At 50.5% G+C, this 22,245-nt stretch overlaps 1 protein-coding gene and 1 long non-coding RNA gene across 2 annotated transcripts in view; one reads left to right on the top strand and one right to left on the bottom strand.

Moving 5' to 3' along the window:
• Positions 1 to 22,245, top strand: part of CORO2A (coronin 2A) — a 97,901-nt gene that overhangs the window by 5,562 nt on the left and 70,094 nt on the right. The window lies entirely within an intron of this gene.
• Positions 18,560 to 22,245, bottom strand: part of LOC149868667 (uncharacterized) — a 75,387-nt gene continuing 71,701 nt past the window's right edge. The window contains exon 3 of the long non-coding RNA XR_016441298.1: positions 18,560 to 18,634. This is a non-coding gene — a long non-coding RNA (uncharacterized LOC149868667). The remainder of the gene's footprint in view (positions 18,635 to 22,245) is intronic.

Genomic DNA, 22,245 nt, shown 5'->3' with positions numbered 1-22,245 from the left:
CAGATGGTTAAGAGTTCAGTTTCTGCCCTGAAGCCTGAGTTAACGCTACATCAAACTGGAAGTGACTAACCCAGAGGCGGGCAAAATATGGCCCATGGGCCAGATGCAGCCTGCCAGGCCATTCTATCCAGCCTGCAGGGCTCCTCCAAAAAACAATTATTACCAGCCCATGGCTACCCCTCTGAAAGCTGAAGGAAGGCATAGGCTTTAAGAGGTCTCATGCCATTGTACTGGGAGGACTCTGTGCCTCCACCTCCGTGGGGCTCCCAGCACTCCAGCTGGGAGCCCTGTGTGGTGCCGCCAAGCTTCCTGCCTGCAGTGCCAGGAGCCACATGTGGCAGCATGGAGCCTGCTCAGATCAATGGCATGCATTGTGTGGGGAGTGTGTGTGGGTTAGGCTTACCATATTTCCATGTTCACAAAAGAGGACACCTGTCGAGGGTGGGTAATATGATTGTGGGGGGGAGAGGACAGTGATATGCCCATGCCCTGTCCCTGCCCCTCATTCCCAAGCCGCATCCCCCTGCCCCACCCCTGCTGCTGCCCCTCACTCTTGACCTACAGTACCCTGCCCCCCAGACCGTGCTGGTGCCCCTCACTCCCACACCTCCCCCATCACTGTTGATACCCCTCACTCCTGACCTGCAGCCCCCTTGGCACTGCCTGTGCTCTGCGCTTCTGACTCACAGTCCCCTGCCCCACCTGCTGCCCTCACTGCCAAGCCACAGCCCCACCAGCCCTGCCAGTGCCCCTCATTCCTGACCTGCAGCCCCCTGAAGCTGCTGCCCCACCCCTGCAAGAAAGGGTACTGGCCCTGGTGCTGCCAGCCTGGCCATGCAGCTCTCTGCTGCCCCTGAAGGGCTCCCCCCACCCCCTTCCCCTGCTGGAGGAGCAGACACATCCCTCCTGCCTCCCCACCTGGCTGTAGCCTTGGTGCCCGGACAGCTTTCCCCAGCACTGGCAGGCACCCATACCCCCGACACATCCTGCCCCCCCATCCCACACACACACATACATCTCCGACAGTCTGCAGCCCTGGCTCTCCAACCTGAGTCCCTATAGTCTTACCTGCCTGTAGCTGCCAGAGCACGTGTGCAGACACATGTAATACCCCTGGCTCCAATCGCCCTCCCCTGCTGCCTCCCAGCCCCAAGCAGCTCCTTGCTAGAGCAAGCCAGGAAGTGCCCGGAAAAGCTTCATTGCTGAGCAGAGGCAGAGCAAAATCCCGGACATTTGTTGGTATTTTAAAAAACTGCCCAGATGGAGATGGCAGAATCCAAAAAGAAGACATGTCTGGGAAGACATATGGTAACCATAGTGTGGATGGGTGTTGGGTTTATGGTAGGGGTGTGTTGGGGGGTAGGGTTTGTGGGTGGATTGTGGGTATGCATGTGGGGGTAGGGTTTGTGGGCCCCCACTGCTCTCATGGCACACATCCCCCACTGCCAGCAGCATCAGCAGGCAGTGGGCCCTCAGGGTGCTCATGGCCCACAGCAGGCAGAGCCCCCGCAGTGGCACAAGGCTCCAGTGGAGTCCTAGGAACTGAAGGTGGCAGCACAGAGCCAGCCCATCCTGCTGGCATGTACTTTTGGACCAGGGTGGCTCTATGCCACCACATGGGGCTCCTGGCACTGCAAGTGGGAACCGTGAGCCATTGTCCTCAACAGCTCATCAAAAGTTGTTAAACAACCGTCCAACCAAAACAATTGCCCACCCTTGGACTAACCCTTTATGCCCCCTGCCAGCCCCTTGGACACAAGAGGTATGCCAGAGGCATGGGCTCCATGCTGTCACTACATGGGGGCAGTGAAAGTATTGCTGTGACACTGTTTGGCATCAGGTGCTTCCCAGTTCACTGCATGGGGAAAGGGGTGTTAGGATTGGCCCTATGACGTTCTCCCCCCACTCCCACTTTCCTCCTTGTCACATAGGGTGACCACCTGTCCCTAATTGGGTGGACACTTCTGAAAAGGGCACATCAAGTCCTGGCATTCACTGAGGAAAAAAAGTGGGAAAAGGTGGGTTTCCCCTTGCAGGCTGGCAGAGATCCAGCCTGCAAGGGGCTGCAGGACACAGGGGACACCACATGTGCATGGCCAGGAATACAGTGCCAGGCAGTGGTGGAAAATAGCTCCCTCAGCTGCCTGCTGATAAGTCTTATGGGGGGAGCAGATTGAGGTCCCCACAGTGAGAGAGGGAGTGGGGCAGGGTTGGTGGATGGGGCTGGGCTGGGGGCACTGCCGAGCTGGGGCGGTGCATGGGCCCGGGGCAGGAATGTGCAGCTGCAGGGCCCAGCTGGGGAGTGGGAGGGAGCTACGGGTGGCTCTTCCAGGGGACAGGGGGTGGGAAGGAAAGGGATAGCTCCCTGAAGCTGTGCACACTCCCAGGGAGGGAGGGATGGAGGTGGCACATGCCCCCCAGATTGTGTGCACAGCCGGAGAGGATGCAAGTTCAGGGCTTCTTGCCCTCCTGTCCTGCCCCGGGAGCCCCATGCTGGCCATGTTGCCATGGCAAGGCACCCCCTGCTTACCCAGTGGCAGCAGCGCAGCTTTGTGCCCCTTGCTGCTGCCAGGCGGGCGGGGGTGCCTTGCTATGGCAGTGTAGCCGGTGCGAGGCTCCTGGGGGCAGGACAGTAGGGCAGGGAACCCTAAGCCTGAAGCAGCAGCTGTCATCCACTCCCGCCCCTACATGGGCTCCACTCATGGTTCCTCATAACAAGCTGGCCTTGTCCTTTTAAGCCCTGTCTGCTGCAGACTGATGGTATCTGCTCTGTATCTGTCACTGCCCAGGCGAGAAGCAGTGTGCTGCATTCATGTGGTGATGATGGAGGGCTAATTAGCACTGCCTGGTGTCTGTGCCATGGTGCCAGGGCTACATGGCTTCTGGGAAGCAGTACTATATGCCTGGAGCTGTGTGATATTTCTGAGGGTGACACTGCAGGGCACAGTAAATTGATGGCCTACACATAGCCTCAGTCTGCCTTAAGATGGAAACCTCCTCAGAAGCCTCTGATCATTTTTGTAGCCTGTGTCCAAACATGAGTGATTGCAGCTTTGCTTTGTTTTGTGAGGGAGTAACCCACCCCCACTCCAGAAAGGGCCTGAAGGAGCCCTGGTGTCATTATTATACACAGGACATCCTGGAGGTAAAAGGGAAGAGCTGCTTCAGCAAAAGGGAAGAGCTGCTTCAGACAAAAGCTGAAGCAACAGATTTTAACGTACAGCAACAGTAGTTGCAGATGGTTCATTTACCCAATTAAAGAGATTGCAAAGTTTGCTTCAACTCGATCAATAAAAGGCCTTTCAGATGCATTTAGTGCATTAGAAATTGGCAGTAAATCAAATACTGTCAACTTTCCTCTTCCAACATGATGTCAAAGATTTGTGTGTTTGGGTTAGAATAGGGGCGGGCAATTATTTCGGGCGGAGGGCCACTTACTGAGTTTTAGCAAGCCATCAAGGGCGCCCCCCCCTCCCCGTGACAGGCAGCCAGGGGCAGATTTCACAGATTTCATAGACATTAGGGCTGGAAGGGACCTTGGAAGATCATCAAGTCCAGCCCCCTGCCCAAGGGGCAGGAAGTCAGCTGGGGTCATAGGATCCCAGCAAGATAAGCATCCAAATTTCTCTTGAAGGCGTTCAATGTAGATGCATGAACCACCTCTGGCGGCAGGCTATTCCAGACCTTGGGGGCTTGGACAGTGAAGAAATTCTTCCTTATGTTCAGCCTGAATTGGTCTTGCAGTAGTTTATGACCATTTGACCTCGTCATCCCTTGGGGCGCTCTGGTGAACAATTGGTCCCCCAGATCCTGGTGAGCACCCCTGATAAACTTATAGGTGGCCACCAGATCACCCCTGAGCCTGAGCTTTTCCAGGCTAAAGAGTCCCATGGCTCTCAGCCTGTTGTCATAAAGTCTGTTTTCCTGACCTCTGATCACGCACGTGGCTCTTCTCTGGACTCTCCACATCCTTTTTGAATTGTGGAGCCCAAAACTGGATGCAGTACTTCAGCTGCAGCCTCACCAAGGCCGAGTACAATGGGAGAATGATGTCCTGGGATAATATTGCAGATAAATATTAATTTTCTAAATTTTGGGGAGGCTCTGTGGGTCGGATAGAATGGCCTGGCGGGCCGCATCTGGCCCCCAGGCCGCATTTTGCCCACCCCGGGTTAGAAAAAGGCATGGAGATTTCTGGAGCATTTTGTCCATGTAGCTTGGTACTTTGTCTGCCAGCACTGTGGTTCTGGCATGGGCACAACTTCCTGCTCCACTCAACAGCACGGAGATTGGATTTATAATTAGCCTAGTGTGTGCTGAGCTGGTGAAAGCGGTAGATGGGCAGGAGTGGAGGGGGTGGCCCTGCCCCACTAATTGCTGTGAGCTGCTTGCTGGGTAGGCTGAACTCAGAATACTATGTACCCTCCTACTGGCTCCTTAGCTCAGGTTCACCCAAAACAGTTCCAGATACTGTGGCTCATGAGCGACTGGTGCCTCCTGAGTCTGGGGAGAGCACCAGATCGCCGATGGTGGCCGGTCACTGACTGGGGCAGGTCCCCCAGTGGCTGACTGCCAAACGGGGGGGGCAGAAGGGAGAGTCCCCTAGCGTCGATTGCTGAGCCAGCAGCGAAACTGGAAGTGCACTTTCGGTTTCATGGCTGGCACTTCCAGCGGTGCATGGCTGATCTCAGGGGGTGCATGTGCACCCGTGTGCACCCCCATGTGTTGCCAATGCTGTGGCTCAGAGGTGTAACTGGGCACTTGAGTGCCCTGAGCAGCAGCCGTGCATAAGGCAGCATCAGTGGCTGTACTGCTAGTAGTGCAGCAGCTGCAATGCCAGCAGCACACTTGCTGCTCTTTTTCTGTCCCTGCCCCTAGGGTTGGCAACAGGGCTAGTGCCCCGATCACCCTCCCTTTGTTACACTATTCCTGTGGCTGTTTATCTGTCAGTGCAACGGGCTGTACAGTACGGTGGCACCTTAAAGAAAACTCGAGCCACTCAAATCAACAGAACCTTGTTCTGACTTGCTACAGTACCAACCCCATGGCAAGGGCAACCGAATCCTTACAGTTTGAGCACCTTGGACACATCATTAGTGACTTCCAATCCTGCCTGGAAACTGACAATAATCTCAAAGTAGCCTTGGGGGACAGCCTGTCCTAGTTTACAGGCAGCCCCACAACTTCAAACGGTGTCAAGCAAAAGACTGCCTAACTCGGGGTGGGCAATTATTTCAGGTGGAGGGCCGCTTAATGAGTATTGGTGAACTGTTGAGGGCCGCACAGGTAGCCCCACCCCTTGATGGTTGCCCCACCCCAGTCGCCATCCCACCCCTAACTCCTGACCTTTGCTGCCGGAAGTCCCTCCCCTTGTCCCCCAGAAATACTCCTTTTGGGAAGGGATAGGGAGTTGCCATCTTAGAACCAGAAAAAACCCAACTCATACACTAAAAGTCAAACACTTACTATAATGTATTTTAATTTTATTACAAATATAAAAAAATATTTTTGTCATGATTTGTGTTTGCATAGAGGTGATTGTAACTCAAAATACATTCTTAGTCTTGTATATTGTGGGGGGTTGGGTGTCCATGTCTGTGGTAGAGTGTGGGGGATTCGTGAGGGGATGTGGCTGTGTGGGGGGGCATAGGGTATGTTGGGGGGGTTGTAGAGGTAGGGTGTGGATGGGTGGGATTTACGGGGTGTGAGGGAGGTTTGGGAAGTGTGGGGACTCCCCTGCAATCCCCCCATGGCACAGCAGCAGCAGGCAGGGGTGCTCAGGGTGCTTGTGCCTGACGCAGGTGCTGGTGCCCCGTGGGGTGCAGCTCAGGCCAGCATTGCACATCATGGTGAGGGGCACAGCCTCCACCAGACAGTCTCGATTTCCAGCGCTCCCTGCCATGCATGTGCAGCCCCCGCAATTGCATGGCATGGGAGGGAAGCCCCAGGCACCGGAGCCAGCTGCCTTCCCCACCACTGAAGAGAAAGTGCCTGGGGCTTCCCTTCCATGTTGCGCAGCCCCAGCGGGGTAGACAGCTGGCTCCAGTGGTGTCATGCAAGTGTGGGGGTTACACGTGCATGGCAGGGAGTGCTGGTGACAGAGACTGCCTGACAGAGGCTGTGCTCCTCCCTGTGCTGTGCAGCACTGGCCAGAGCTGTGCCCCGCAAGACACCAGTGCCTGCGCCAGACACGAGTGCCCTGAGAGCCCCCGCCTGCTCCTGTTGCTGCTGCCACTGTCTGTGGGGCTGTGCACCACTGGGGAAGTATGGAGCAGGGGTGTCTCATCATCCCACCCCTCCATCCCTTACACCCACACCCTACCCACCTGCACTCCACAGTGCCGCCGCCCTGCAGGCATGGGCTCCATGCTGCCACCAGCCCCTGCCCCTCACTCCCTGCCCTCACCCAGCTGTAGCTCATCCCCTGCCCCTGCCCCTTCTTTGCCTGCTGCCTGGAGACCAGGGAAGCAGAGCAGGTCCCTGGGGCTGCAGTAGCAGCAGCAGCAGCCCCACCTGGAAGCTGTCTGCTGGCCAGGCCAGGGTCTTCCGCCCACAAGGGTAGTCGTGAGGTACAACAGGGTATGTTTGGGGGGGGGGTGTACATGTGGACGCCTCACAGCATAGCTATGTTATAGAATCTACTCCTAGCTGCTGAGGGTGTGGGCACCTTGCAGCAGCAGGACAAGGACAATATACTTACCCTCCGCTTTACCTGCAGTGGCTTAGGGTGTACTCAGTGTTTCTGGAAAATGTGCCTGGTAGTTGTGTGGCAGGCATTTTTAAAGATAAACAAATGTTATAATAAATAAATAATATATGTTTCTTTAAAAAAAATATAAATAAAGATATATAGATCTACATATCTATTTATCTATATCTCTATTTATTTGTTTAAAAAAACCACTTATATAGGTTGGTTTATATAGGTATGGTCTTGCCTTGAGGGAGGGGGTTAGATTGGATAACTTCCTCAGGTCCCTTCCTACTTTTCTATGATTCTGTGACCCGTAAGATGATAATGAAATAAGGTATTTGATGTAGACTGGTTACATGACTTTTGTCTTGCAGCATCCTCAGGACGGCGGCATTGCCAGTGCCTTTAGCTACCTGGAGCTAGTTTAGCAAGAGGCCTGCAATATATGGCAGATGAACTGGATCCCCTGCAGCTGCTCTGAAGAAAGTAACTGGAGAGTTTTCACTTAATCTGGGGTGCTGCATGGGCCCAGGGTGCCTCATGCCCAAAGGGTTATATTACCCTTATAAATAAGCAAATGGCTTGGTGTGCACAGGGATTCCCATTAGCAACAGCACAGGCTGCCCAGCCACTTCTCTGCACTAAAAACATGTCTTGCAGGACAGTATCATCATAATGCAAAAATCTCTTCCCCCTCATTAACTAATGAACTCTTCCATGTCTCCATCTCTCTCCCTTTCTCAGCAGCACCCCCACACAGGCACAGAAAAGTGCTTTGCCTGCAGTGACACACAGCAAATCACTGGCACAGACAGGGCTAGTATACAGCAATGGCTCCCAGTTCCTCTGCCCACATTCACAGTCTTTGTTATGTGCTACTGTATCTTGCCTCAGACTGACTCACAGTCCCATATGCTGGGTCTCTTGGGCAGTGTATTTTATGTTGTATGTGGAGAATCTGCTTATAGATTGGCTCTGACCAGGACACACCTTTCATATGCCACCCTGGAAAATAAGGAGCATCTTCCCCACCAATGGTTTTGGGTTTTTTTTCCTGAAAACGTACCTGCATGGACAGGCCATTCAACATGGTTACCTCTCTGAGACAAAGTTACAAAGAAAATGATAAAAAAGAAAAGGAATGGAAACTCCCCATCTTTATGACATGTTATCAGGGCCAAAGTCCATGGACCCTGATTAGATAAGTTCCAGGGAAGCAGAGGAGCCACATTCTTTCTTTATAACCCCTGCAGCCCCACTGAACTCTAAGGGCAGCATAGATGTAAAGGTGGGCAGAATCAGTTCTCTGAGGCATAGGCAGCTGGTAGGGGGTGCACGTGCCCCCGCTGATGGGGCTGGTGACCTCCCCCTGACACTATCGATAGAGCTGGTGCCTCCCCGACAGGGTCAGGGCTTCTGCAGGTGCCCCCCAAGATTCAGGAGGCACCAATCACACATGCTCTGAGGCACCTCCTCACTGAGATTTTATGATAGGAAAAGGGTGACTAAGCAAGGCTGGTATTAATGCTACCAAATCTCAAGTACAGGGCCAAACTCTGCTACTCTTATTCATGCTGGAAGCAGTGGAATGACACACAGAGCATTAGGGCTGTAGGGCTGGCAAGAAAAAGGGTGCCAGGACTGGGCCCACTGACAGTCCTCTCACCACAGTCATCCTTTCTCAACAGCATTATTTCTGGGCATGACAGTGCACTGATATAGCAATAGGTAGCTGCACAGAGGTGTTCACAGGGTACTACAGCCATAACACAGCATGGCATGGCCACAGGCAAAGGTGGGGGAGGCAAGTGGGAATGCAAGAGTTATGTCAGCCCCAGGATGTGCACTGGAAAGACTAAAGTTTTTGGGTCAGATTCTGCCATGAGTTGCTCTCATAAAGCCACTTGTGATGCATGGATGAAAGAATCCATCTCACTCCTCAGAGGCAGGCCAGCATCGATAGAAGGTTACCCACCATATACGCCAGTTCCTCAGTGAAAATAAGCAGGTGGCATCTGTCATACTCCTTGCAGCCCAGTTACAGTTTGCAGGCATCTCCATCATGGGCAGTTCCACAGTGGGCAGGCTTAGCAGGAAGACCAATGTCTTGTAGGAGTTTCCTCTTCCTTCTGCCAGGGGTCCTCCCTGCAATTCGGTGATGGAACAAGAGCACAGACATGCCTGGGAAAGGCCTCTTAGGCTAAGTACAAACAGTCAAAAAGCCCAAGGCTGAATCAATTCAGTCTTCGCAGGTTCATCCACGATGCGTAGATTGAACTGATAAGCAAGTAAATAGACATTATTAATTTTTGATTCCAGAAATGCAGCCACATGCCTACAGTGGCTCAGGCCAGAAGCTAGGGGGTGCTAGAGCATGCCTTCCTGCTGGGCTGGAGCAGACAGCTTGGGCCAAGGCTAGTCTGCCCACCCTGTGAATGGGAGTTTGCAGGGGAGGTACCAAGCATCCTGGGATGCTGGAGAACTGTAAGTTAACTTGAATCTGGAGGGTACCTAGGACAGAAGTTCAATATACTGATTTAACTTAAATCAGTTAAGTCTGATACTACATCCATCCAGGTTTATCTTAAACTGATTTTGGCTATTTTGAAAGTGGTTTATATGCACTGAACTTTCATTGTGTTACAGATTTAAACTGGTTTCTGATTATTTATACCAGTTTATGTGTAATTTATGTCTTGTAGTGCCTTAGTGTGGCATGTTTGCCCATCTGCCAAAAGGTCCCCGTTGCAATCTGTCTAAGTCATTCTCTCCTGAGCATTCCCTCAACGATTCCAGTGACAGGCTTTCTACCACTCTCCTTGGCAAAGGTTGTTGAACCTGAAGGATCTTTTAGTTGGGAAATTGCTTCTATTCTTCATGTTGCCTGCTGTTCCATCCCTTCAGGCAGCATTCCATTTCCAGAGCAGCAGTCCTCTGAATGGTTACTTATGAATGCTTTGCTGAGCCATGTACAGTGCATAAATTATTAAAATGAAGCAGAACCTTTCAGTTATTAAAACTAGCCTTTCCCAGTGGTTGTTCTGAGCCAAGCTACAAATAAGTTTCAGCGGTATAAAACTGATCATATAGAAGCCCAATTTTTTTTCTCTGGTTCCATGTTTGGCTCAGTCTGTTCAGAACCTGAAGTCAGCCTGGCCACAGAGACTTCTTGGAATACAGTGTCAAGGAGGGTTCTGTTACGAAACTTGCAGGAACGTTGTGTGCTTGGACAAATTAAGTTTCTTCTTTATGCTCCCATTTGTATGCATGAAAAAAATTGCAAAATGTTGGGTGTACTGGAAACAGGAACACAAATCAGTAAAACAGAAATCCAACCTGCTGTTTAACTACATTAGATAAATATAATAAGCCAGTGTTTATCTTACTGCTTCCTCTTTAAATGCAGTTAGCTCACATCCTTAGTTCTGTGTGGCTTTCCTCTAATTTAATTTGAAGAATAAAGTGCATAAATACCATATTTTCTCACATACAGCCCTCACCTTTTCCTCTCAGACCAGCTGGTGGGAATTGAGGTGCACATTACAGATCCGGCCTTCAGAGATGAGTGATCCGGCCAAAGAGCTTCCCATGGGTCTAGAAATTTGGCGGCAGAGGAGTAGTGGCAGCATCAATTGCACACGGCCCAGGACCCTGAATTCAGGGTTAGACCTGACATACTGAGTTGGACCTGGCATGTGGCCCTGGACCAGGTGCCTGGGGTCAGTCCACGGGACCCATCTAGGGCATGGGGCTGGCAGCAGGCTTGAAGGCAAGCTCAGCTCCCCAGTTACTAAAATGAAGGAGTTTTTTTCATACTGCCTTTCAAAAACAAGGTATATATTGTATATGAGGCATGCTGCAAGTAAGAAAAATGGTAATCAAACAAGAGCAAATATCACAACTATCTCACCTATGGGCCTTGGTGAAGACAAAAAGCCTTGATGCATGTAAAATTCCCAAGAGGTCTGAATTGGAGTACAAGCTAAGGTTCGAAGTCATAATTTCTTCTCTTTCTGTTCCCAAGCAGCCTCTATTATAATTTCAGTGGAACCTCAAAGTGTGTGGTGCTTAAAGAAGCAGTCTCCCATTATGTCTTTTGCCATAACCAACTTTGATAATGTTTGATGGGTTAGCTCCAGTGGCTGAGAGTTCCAAGCTAGACAAAGCCAAGCTAGAAATGAGGTACAAAGTTTTTGTAAGGAATATAATTAATTTTTGGGACAATTAAGTGAAGCATTCCTCAGTACTGGAAATTTTTAGATCAAGCAAGGAGTGTTCACTATAAGGTCTGCTCTGGTTCCCAAAGCAATTAATTTAGGGTAGTCTTATGGCCTATGTTGTGCAGGAGATAGGACTAGAATGTGGCAACAATCCCCTCTGGCCTGAAAAATGGTGTCCCTGTGCTAAAAAATGGTGTCAGTAATTACCATGCACCAGCAGACTTGATTAATCAAGTCTGCTCCGACACACTGTAAGTACAACACTTCAGAGCAGCCTTGCTGCACGTGTATAGGTGCCCATGCTTTTTAGTTAATGTGCATTAAAATAGGCTAATGCACATTAAGCATCACTTAAGAATTGTGATCTTTAGTTAATATGCATTAGGATAGGCTAATGTGCATTTTCCTAGAGACTCATAATGGTGGTACTAGATTTAATGCGCATTAACTAAAGTGCATTAATACACGTGTAGATGCACCCACTGGGTCGGGTTCTTTGACTCAGCCTTCATTTGCACCAGTGGGAATCAAAAGTAGTTCCACTAGAGGAGATAGGATGACAGAAAGGGAAATGCTGGCTTTCCAGTTAATGGGAGTGATATGTGGAGTTGTGTTTGCTGTTCCCAGGTTGCAGAGGACAGTGGATAGGGTTTGTTTTTTCCCATGCTTCTGGGATTTGCTGGTTGCGACATAGGCCAGGATGAACTTTTTCCCTTCCTTTTGTTAATGGTATCAGGATTTTTCTCAGAAGCATTGGGAGTTGGCTGCAGCCAAGGCTGGGAATTTTGACCAAGGTCTGCTGATGTTCTGTTGGGACTAAAACCCGGAAATTCCTGATTGGAAGATCTTGCCCTCCATTCAGGATCAGACCAATCCACATTTGGGATTAGGAAGGAATTTTATTTCATGGCTGGTTTAGTACAGACTGGGCTTTTTTTTGCCTTTCTCTGTAGTGGGGACATGGTGCTCTTTGTTTTTTTTAGTGCATTTTAATAACCCTTGCAGCAGTGGAATATTGCCCCCCCTGCTTTATCTGTGTCAAGTTAGACTATTTTGTGGGGGAGTGTGCCTTGTAGATGCACAACAGTGCTGTCATATAGTTTTAGGAAGAGGTTTAGACAAGCACTTGTAAGGGATGGTTTGGATAGGGATGATCTTGCTTTGAGCAGGGGGTTGGACCAGATAACTTCCTGAGGTCCCTTCCAGACCAACTTTTCTATGATTCTACAGCAGGGGGGCACAATGGGGCATTTACACGAGCTGCTTAATAATCATTAGACTAATTCTACTTTGCATTAGTGCGGCTGGCAAAAACCATACTAATGTGGTAATGTGCAGTAGATTAGTCCAATGGACATTAAGCGTCACACAAAAAGAGTTCATCTGCACTAATGTGCAGTAATGTCAATTATGGCATATTAAGTTGGTACCTGTTATAACAAGTATTAAACTTAATTTGCTGTAATTACAGCGCATTAATGAACATGTAGATACACCCTATATGTCTCTCCCATCCCTCCCTAGGTAAACACAACAGCTACCATAGTTCTTTCTTAAAGGACTCATTTGTTGCTGTTCCATAAGCATTAGAAATGAAGAAACACTGGAGAAGCTAACAGGAGATCCCACATTCTCACTGTACAGGCACTCATTAATCTGTGCATATCTCTGAGTGTGTGGTCTGATTTCCTACTTGCAAATGTGCCAAGCACTAAGATATAACTAGATGGGCCCTCCAGGAAGATCTACATTGCAGATGGCCCTCCATACAGTTTGAATAGTGACATCCCTAGTTTGGAGTCACACCAGTACAAGAGGGGGTGAGGGCAGAATCCAGCCTGTCATTTTCACACCAACTCTTACCTGGTCTTTCAGATGAAGGATTTGTCCCTGGGTATATGCATCTTCTGTCTGGGCCACTGCTTGTGTCTGGGCTTGGTTGCCAGGGGCACTGGAGAGCAACACCAGCTTTGGAATAAGTGTACCCAAAGATGAAGTGATTGAATAGTTAACTAGGTAATATGGCACTGATTACGCTGAACGTTAAGAAAGCTCCTAGAATACATCAGACAGTGAGAACCCTATTTTCAGAGTGCTGTTACATACTAATCAGCTTCCACAAGTGGACTGGGATTTTTCAGAGAAGACTAGGCAGAAGCTAGTTTCGATTTTTTTCAGCAAATCATAAGGGAAAAACCGCAAATGGAGTTATAAATCAATTCCATTGGCACTACAAATCCACAAGAGGGGGGCAAGTGGACACACAGAAAGCTTTTGTTTCAGGCAGACCCATAAATATTCTTTGAATGGAGACGCAATTATAAAGAGGTTAGAGGGATATCTCCATTTTACAGGCTTCAAAGAACACCCCTGCTTTCAGGATCAGAGAACAGGGTCTCATACCACATTTCTTGTTTTTATGTCAGTTGGGGTGGGTATTTTTCTGTTCTCATGGCTCTGTCTGTAGGAAAACGGGGAAAACATCCCTCTTCCCGGCCTGTGCTAGCAGGCACCAGCTCTGTCTGATGCTGCCAAATATATGTATTCTTCACTTCATTGCTGAGCAGCCAGTGCCTACTTATCTCTAGCAGTTCGCCTTTTCCCTTGTCATGAGTGAATACTTCTTACTACTGTTTACTCTTTTCCCTGGAGTCCTCTAGAGATTCTACATACACCATGGAGAGCCAAATTACAGCAGCTATTTCTGTGTAGGGATTAACCAGCCTGCCCCAGATCTATTGACAGGACATGGATCAGTCTGCAAGTTATTCCCCTGCATAACTCTGGAGACCTATAGACATCTCTCTATTCTTATAATATGGGTCCACAGCAGGTAATAGGTGCTCCTGCATTTTGGTTAGTTAAGCGAGAATTGGTCCCAAGCTGAACTGGGCAAAATAGAATTGTGTTTTCTACTATATCTCACCCAAGAAGAAACTGCCATATCGCTAACATAGTGTGTGGCCTGCAGGCAGCTACCTCACAGAACAGGAGCCCTCTAAATATTCATCGCCTGTGTTGCAGAGCCATTTATTAGATAAATGCTTTGTGGCTGGGTGTGGCCCTCCAGGGCATACTGCGTGTGACTCTACCAGATTGCATTCAGTTGCAGTAGTATAACCAAAAAGAAAGGAGAACAAAAGAAGGACTGCAAGATTGTATGAAGAAAGGCCAAGGGAACCAGGCGGGTTCATTCTGGAGAAAAGGAGATCGAAGTGGTGACATGAGAGCAGTTTTCAAATAGTTGAATGTCTGCCAGCAAGAAAACAAAGAAAAATTATTCCCTCTCGCTGCAGAGGGCAGGATGTTGCTCAGCAAGTTCAAAGTGCAACAAACACCTTAAGTGTCAGAAGAGTAGGACAGTGGAACAAGGTGCCCAGGGAAGTTGTGGAATCTGCTTTGTGAGAAGTTTTCAAAACGGGCTGGACAGGCATGTGTTTGGGGTGGTTTATGAGCAGCGAATCCTATATCTGTGTATGTGAGAGGGTAGGGAGGAAAGGAGGAGAATTACAGTAGATGCCCCTTGAGGTCCCTCCCAGACTTATAATCCTATGATTCTCTCACAGCTCACAACAGGCCAGATCAACAGCCAGGAGCTTGACTCTTCAGCCTTGTGGTTAGGGCCAGTTGCAGATCCAGGATGGCAAATAGGGGGTCCAGTGGCAGCAGAGAATTATGTCATGGAGTCATAGAGAAGTAGGGCTGGAATGGACCTCCAGAGGTCATCTAGGCTAGTGGTTCTCAACCTTTTATGTACCAGGGCCCATTTGTAAACAATGATGGCCAGTCCCAACTCAGTAAATAGTTTACATAGAAAACATCCCCCTGGCCCTGCCAGTGCCTCTCATTCCCAACCTGCTGCCCCCATCCCAGTGAATGGAGCAGGGGGTGGGGGGAGCGGGGGGTGGTGCGGCATGGGGGAGCCCCAAGCAGCTCCTTGCAGGCTGATACTCTGGCAGCCTGCATAGGAAAACCCACAGTTTATCACGTTTTTCTCTTTTACAAGAGAATCCTTTTTAAAAGTTTGTTGATCCATTTTTAAAGTTTGTTCATGACCCTTTCATATATTGTTGAGACCTGCTGGTTGAGAAGTGCTGATCTAGTCCAAGCTCCTGCCAGAGGCAGAATCAGCCCTATCCAAACTATCCCATACAAACCATAATCTAAACCCTACATAAGACTATTGTCAAAACTGACACTAACACAGACTTAACACCCTAACCTGCCACAGGTAAAGCAGGAGAACAATGACAGTCAATGTCCTGCTTCTATAAAATGTTGCCAATGCGTGCTTAAGAGGTCCTGCGTAGAGGGCCATGCTGCCTACTACAGAGAAAGGCAACCCCCCCCCCCCACAGCCCATACTAATCTGATCATGGGGTAAAATTCATTCCTGACCCCAGATATGGCAGTTGGTCTGACCCTGAGCCGTGAGGCAAGACCCTTTAGCTAGGTACCTCTGGTTTTGCTCCCAGCAGGGACATTGGCACACCCTAGTCAAAGAAGTCCCCAGCCTTGGCTGTAGCCAACACCCAATGCCTTCCTGAAAGAAAAAACACCCTGACACATACAGCAGAAAAGGGAGGGGTGTGTGTGTGTGGGGGGGGGGGTGAGCAAAGCCCAGAAACATGGGAAATACCTATGGTAGAACATAGGGATGCTTAGCTATGCCTAGCTATAGGCATATAACATAGCTATGCCTAGATTACTCCCCAACTACTGGCTGTCCAACAGTAACAGAAAGCCTGGGACTCTGTTACCTTAAGAGGGAAGCAGCTCAGAGAGGGAGCACTGCAGGCCAGGCAGGGCACACACAGCTACTCCAGGTTGCTGCAGTAAGTGGGCAATGAGATCAATTAGCAGGCACCTGCAGGCAGCCCAGATTGTCTCCTGACCGGAAGGCACATAAACCCAGGTCTGGAGCCAGCAAGACAGTCTAGTCCTGCAAGCCAGTGGGTTAGGAGAGCTGCAAAGGAATATTGGAGGGACTGCTATGCAGCCTTGATTCCCCACTGAGACTCTGTGAGCTCACAGGGGTATAACCCAGAGTTAGGAGATTATTTTGGCTCCAGAGATGAGGGGAAATTTTCCCTTTTAAAGGGTCAGAGGGCTGCTTCCCCTTTTGTTGAAGTGCTGGGCCTAGAGGGTAGAATTTATATTATATCCCGGGTGGAGCTTATTGCTTGGTTGTTGTTATAGAACTGGTGGTTTGGGTTGGGACTCTTACAGGTGGTATTCAGAGGTCCCACTAGCGCCCTAGGGGCACATGAGCGCCTTGAGCCCTTCTAGGGCTCAAGGTCTGAGCAAGTGCTAAGCCTGGAGTAGGGTAGAACATGGGGCCACAGAGCCCAGACCGGGGACAATGGCTCAGTGCCTGTGAAGGGTGCATACATACAGGGTCCTGGCAACAAAGAGGGGTGTGGGCAGGGGCCAGGGGCTTGGTGTCTGAGGGCTAGACTAGAGTTGGTGCCCCAAAGCCAGGTCTGAAACAGTGGGCCTGGGCTAGAAGACTTTGCTAAAGGATGGGGGCAAAGGCCACGGAAGCTGAAGCCCAGTAGGAGGGACTAATGGAATAGTGACACTTGCAAAGCTTGGAGCGTGGTGCAGGGGAGCAACAGAGCCTTGCAATCAGCCCTTATGTCTACAGGTATCCTTCAGAGGTGCAGTCAGGCTGAGAGGGCCCACTGAGCCTGAAGGTGTAATCAAGATCAGGGGATCACAGGGGAACTCTGGTGGGGATTTACCTGGACTGGGGCTTGCTCTAAGTCCCAGGGGCAGCCTCCCTTTTAATCCTGTAATTATATCAAAGTGTGGTGGGTGAGACTGACGGGAAAGCACCCTAGAGGCAGAGTGGGGTATGGTTGCAGAGCCAACAGAGAGCATCATGGCCACCTCTGGGACTCCAACATGCTACACCAACCTCTTCTTGAGCACCTCCAGTGATGGAGTATCCATAACTTCCCTACGCAGCCTATTCCACTGCCTTGCAGTTCTAATAGTGAAGATATTTTTCTGGATATCCATTCTAAACTTACTTTGCTGCAACTTCAAGCCAGTGGTCCACATTCTCCTTTCTGCAACAATAGAGAAAAGGTACTTTCCCTCTTCTTTATGGCAGCTCTTCAGGTATTTGAAGACTGCTATCATGTCCTCTCCTAAGCACATTTTCTGCAAGCTGAACAGGCCTAGTTCCTTCAGTCCTTCCTTTAGTCCTTCAGTATGAACTGCTTTCCAAGCATCATCTCTGTTGCCTGCCCCTGGACCCTGCACATGTATCCAGTGTCTGAAAGCAGAGCTCTTGGTGGTGAACTGGCAGTGAAGGGGAGTTTGACTATACCACTTCACCCCCCTGGATCCATCCTGGGTAAAGCTCTCCTTATAAATGGGGGAGTCCTGGATCCTGGCCTGTTCTCAGCATAGGTTTGAATACATTACATGAAACACCTGTTGGATAAAATACAGAAGCAGTTCATAGCTGGGATAACCCTACTGACCCCAGAGATTAATTTGGCATAGATCAAAATGAATTCCCTCCATTCATGGTGAAATGCAAGTGATGGTTCTTTATCACCCCTCTGCCATCTTGGGGGAGGGCTCTAACCACTGAGGGCACTGACAGAAGTGACACTTGTTGCATGGTAAGCCCCTTGAAAGCACTCTACAGCCATGTCCTGCCAGATCAAGGAGCACCTTCATTAATTTCTGTCTGTCTCTGAACTGATTGGGGCTGGGCTGCTAGCTTATGACACTGCACCCTTTGGATAGTGCTGGAAGGGCCTTCCCTGCCTGCTCTGGCTTTTTGTAGAAGCTGGGGGAGGAGCTATAAGCAGGGGAGGAGCTATAAGCATGTGCCTGTGTGACTGCCTGCCAGCATGTGGCCTGCTGAAGCCTGCTGGTGTGATGCCCCAAAGAGTAGAGCTGGAGGGTGTCTGCCAAGTGGGGGCTGGAACAGTGAGGCAGAGACAACCTGCTGAGGCCAGCAGAGAAGCTGAGGCCTCTAGGGATGAGGGGAAGTTTTGTTGCAGAGACAGTGACAACTGTTGCCTATCACTGGAACCAACCAGGGATGGAGAAGTAAGCACTGGCCAGGGGTGGGAGTGAAGCATTTTAGGAGCTAGTGTGTTTTGAAACTTGATGCTATATTTCGTCTTCCCTGATGGTTCTGTCATAGTATTTTTCCCTGGTTATAAACAATGGCCATTTTTATTCCTAAATTTAGCTGTGCTTTAATTGGGTATGCCAACTTAGGGTCCTATCACAGTAGAATATAATATGCAGCCCGTTTCATTGGCATTTCCTACTGGCTGCATGCAGAGCATGTGGCCTTTGGTGGCTGGCTCCCTGCGTGCCATGCTGGCTGTGCAGGTCTTCCTGTGCACTGTATAGGGAGCCTGGGCACTTCACTTTGGGCTAAGGCTTCCACAAGGGTAGCCAGGCCCCATAACATTAGATGTTGCAGCACTGATGTTGCAGCATTAGTTTCTTGTGGTCCTAGCCCTTAGGGCAGGGGCGAGCAATTTCGGCTAGAGGGCTGCTTTACAAGTTTTGGTGATCTGTGAAGGGCCACAAGGGTGGCCCTGCCCCCTGACAAGCACCCCACCCCATGGTCACCATCTTGGGACTGGAAGTTCTGCCCCTAACCTCTCACCTTTGTTACTGGAAGTCCCTCCTCTTGCCCCTGCAAGTACTCCTTTTAGGAAGGGGGTTTGCCATCTTGGAACTGGAAAAAAACAAATTGTATAATAAAAATCAAACATCCATAATAACGTATTATAATTTTATTTAAAAAATATATTTTTGTCCTGATTTGTGTCTGTTTGCACTATGTATATAGAAGTGATTCCATAGTAGCTCAAATGAAATCTCACTCTTGTATATTGTGGGCAGTGTGAAGAGATATGGGGGGTATGGGTGTGTGTGGATGTGGGTGAGTGAGTATGGGGGTTTGTGGGGATGCGTGGATGGGTATGGGGTTTGTTGGGGCTGTGGGGTATGTGGAGGGGAAGGGTGGCTGGGTATGTGTGTGTAGGTACATGTGTGTGCATGTAGCAGCGAGTGGGGCTCCCCCCAGAGGCATGAGGGTGTGAGTGTGGGGGAGAGTGTGGGTGGGTGTGGTGTTTGTGGGGTGTGTGATTGTGTGCAGGGAAGGTCTAGTTGTGGGGGAGGGTTTGTGGGTTCATAGATTCCGATGCTTGGGTTGGAAGGGACCTCAACAGATCATCGAGTCTGACCCCTGCCTAGGTAGGAAAGAGTGTAGGGATCAGATGACCCCAGCCAGATGCCTATCCAGCCTTCTATTAAAGACCCCCAAGGAAGGGGAAAGCACCACCTCCCTTGAAAGCCCATTCCAAATTTTGGCCACCCTTACCATGAAGAAATTTTTCTTGATATCTAGTTTAAATCTGTTCTCTGTCAGTTTGTGACCATTGTTCCTTGCTACCCCAAGAGGCGCCCTGGTGAACAGAGCATCTCTGATCCCTTGCTGCGTCCCCCCTAATGAATTTGTAGGCAGCCATAAGGTCACCTCTCAGCCTTCTCTTGCAGAGGCTGAAGAGGTCCAAGTCCCTCAGTCTCTCCTTATAGGGCTTATCTTGGAAGCCCCTAACCATAAGAGTGGCCCTTCTCTGGATCCTCTCAAGTCTATTAACATCCTTCTTGAAGTACAGTGCCCAAAACTGGATGCAGTACTCCAACTCTGGTCTGACCAATGCCGCATAGAGGGGCAGCATCACCTCCTTGGTTCTATTTGTCATGCATCTGCTGATGAATGATAAAGTGCAGTTAGCTTTGCTGATGATTTTGTCACACTGATGACTCATGTTCCTCTTGGAGTCCACTATGACTCCAAGATCCCTTTCTGCTTCTGTGCTGCTGAGAAGGTCACTTCCCAGCCAGTAGGTGTGCTGGATATTTTTGCGCCCTAGGTGTAGCACTCTGCACTTGTCGTTGTTGTACTGCATCCAGTTGTGTACTGCCCACTTTTCTAACCTGTCCAGATCTGCCTGCAATCGTTCCCTACCCTCTGGAGTGTGCACTTCACACAATTTAGTATCGTCCGCAAACTTGGACAGAGTATACTTCACACCCACATCCAAGTCACTGATGAAGACATTGAAGAGTACAGGTCCAAGGACCGAACCCTGTGGGACCCCACTACCCGCATCCTTCCAGGTCAATACCAACCCATCTACTACTACTCTCTGGGTGCGATTGCTAAGCCAATTTGCCACCCACCGGACTGTGTAAACATCTATGTCACAGCTTCTTAATTTATTTATGAGAATAGGATGAGATACCATATAGAAGGCCTTGCTAAAGTCCAAGAAAACAACATCCGCCTCTACTACTGCGTCTAAGCATTTTGTGACCCTGTCATAAAATGAAACCAGATTGGTCAGGCATGATCTGCTTGCTACAAATCCATGCTGGTTTCCCTGCTGCATTATTTTTCCTGCTGGACTCCCACAAATATGATTCTTCATAATCTTTTGTGGAGTATTGTGGGGTGTGCACAGGAGCCCCCTGCACGCACCTCCCTGAGGTCAGCTCCTGCCCTGCAACAGCCCAGAGCTTGTGTGCTATGCGGTGCCTCCCTGCTACTGCCAACAGTGCACAGCTCCAGTGTTCCCCACACCCGCCAGAGGTGACCATAGGAGGTGCACGTGGGTGCACGTGCACCCCCTGAGCATGGTGGTACACCCCCAACAAAAAGGTGCCGCTCACACTGTTGGCAGTGATTACAGGTGGTTGCTGCTCACCACCCTGCCGCCGACACCACTGGCAGCGGCTGCAGGTGGTCGCTGACCCTTGGTTGGCACTCAAGCCCCCCGCTGCCAACAGTGCCCCCCCAGCCGCAGGGGGTACACGTCGTTCATGGCGCCCACTCTGCATCACCCAGTTGTGGTGCATTTTGCTGCCCCTGGACATGCAGCAGGGCTGGGCCGGCTCCATCTGGCTGCCGCTGCTGCTGGCCCTAGCCCGGGGGCGGGCAATTATTTTTGGTGAAGGGCCGCTTACTGAGTTTTGGCAAGCCATTGAGGGCCGCATGACAGGCACCCAGGGGCAGATAAATATTAATTTTCTAAATTTTTTAGGGGCCCCATGGGCTGGATAGAATAACCTGGTGAGCTGCATCTGGCTCACGGACCGCATTTTGCCCACCCCTGCCCTAGCCCCACAGTAGCAGCAGGACCTGGTGTGCCGCAGTCCTGACCCTACGTGCCTGTCAGGGCTGAGCAGCAGCAGTGGCAGCAGCAGCAGCCGCCGGGCAGACTGTTGCTCGGCATGGGGTAAATCAGTCCCTCCCCTTTGTTGTTGCTGGCAGTTCTTGGTGCAGCCACCTGGAGCCTATGCTGTGTCGCTTCATGTTGGGCTGCCCTGCATGTCCGTCACACCTGCCTCTGGGCTGCACTGTGACTGCTGTGCACTGTCACCACTGCCACGCTGTGCAGCCCAGAGGTGGTGGTGATGGAGATGCAGGGCAGCCTAGTGTGGCGCGGGCCCTGGGCGACTGTACCAAGAACTGCCTGGCAGCACCACTGCTGGTGCTTTCTGGTATAGCCGTCTGGAGCCCATGCAGGGCTGCCCTGCATCTGCTCTGTGCTTACACTGCTGTCCCACAGGGCAGCCCAGAGGCAGTGGTGGAGCAGTGTAGACGCAGGGCAGCCCCACCTGGGCTCCGGGCAGCTACACCAGGAAGCACCGGCAGTGGCAAGGTGGAGGGACTGCTTTTACCCCATGCTGAGCAGCAGTTTCTCTCTTGTGCTGTCGCTGCTCAACCCAGGCAGGCAAGCCCGGAGCAGGCGTGGGGTGTGCAGGGTCCAGGCTGTGTGTGTGTGCTGGTCCTCACCAGGACTGCAGGGCTGGGACCAGTGGCAGAAGCAGCCAGAAGGAGCTGCCGCTGCCTGGGCTGCCTAGAAAGCAGTCCAGCTGCAGAGCCGCCCCAGCCCTGCTGCATGCCCAGGGTGCAGCAGGACATGCCCTGGGACCTGCTGCAGGCCGGACAAAGCCCCGCCGTGGGCCAGATCTGGCCCATGGGCCGTATTTTGCTGACCCCTGCCTTAGGGAGTTACTGAAGTACCTCCTGTGTCCAATCCCCGTTCTGTGTAAACTGGCCTGACTCCACTTTCTTTACCAGAGCTTTGCTGATTTACACTTATCCAAGAGTTTACCAAGGTGTTCAGAAGGCTCTTAGCTATGGGCTCTATGTTATAAATATATTGCCCTCCTGATATTCACAGGTGTCCTTATCACCAGCCTCACCAGTAAGAACAAAGACTGCAAAAGGTTGGAGACTGATCTCTCCCTGTAGAAGCAGTCTTGATTAGGCAG

The sequence above is a fragment of the Crocodylus siamensis genome, chromosome 3 (genome assembly GCF_052110815.1).
Source record: "Crocodylus siamensis isolate JL-2025a chromosome 3, ASM5211081v1, whole genome shotgun sequence".
In the NCBI taxonomy this organism is placed as follows: Eukaryota; Metazoa; Chordata; order Crocodylia; family Crocodylidae; genus Crocodylus; species Crocodylus siamensis.
Note: the sequence above shows the minus strand (reverse complement) of the source record. Positions and strands in the feature narration are given on the sequence as shown.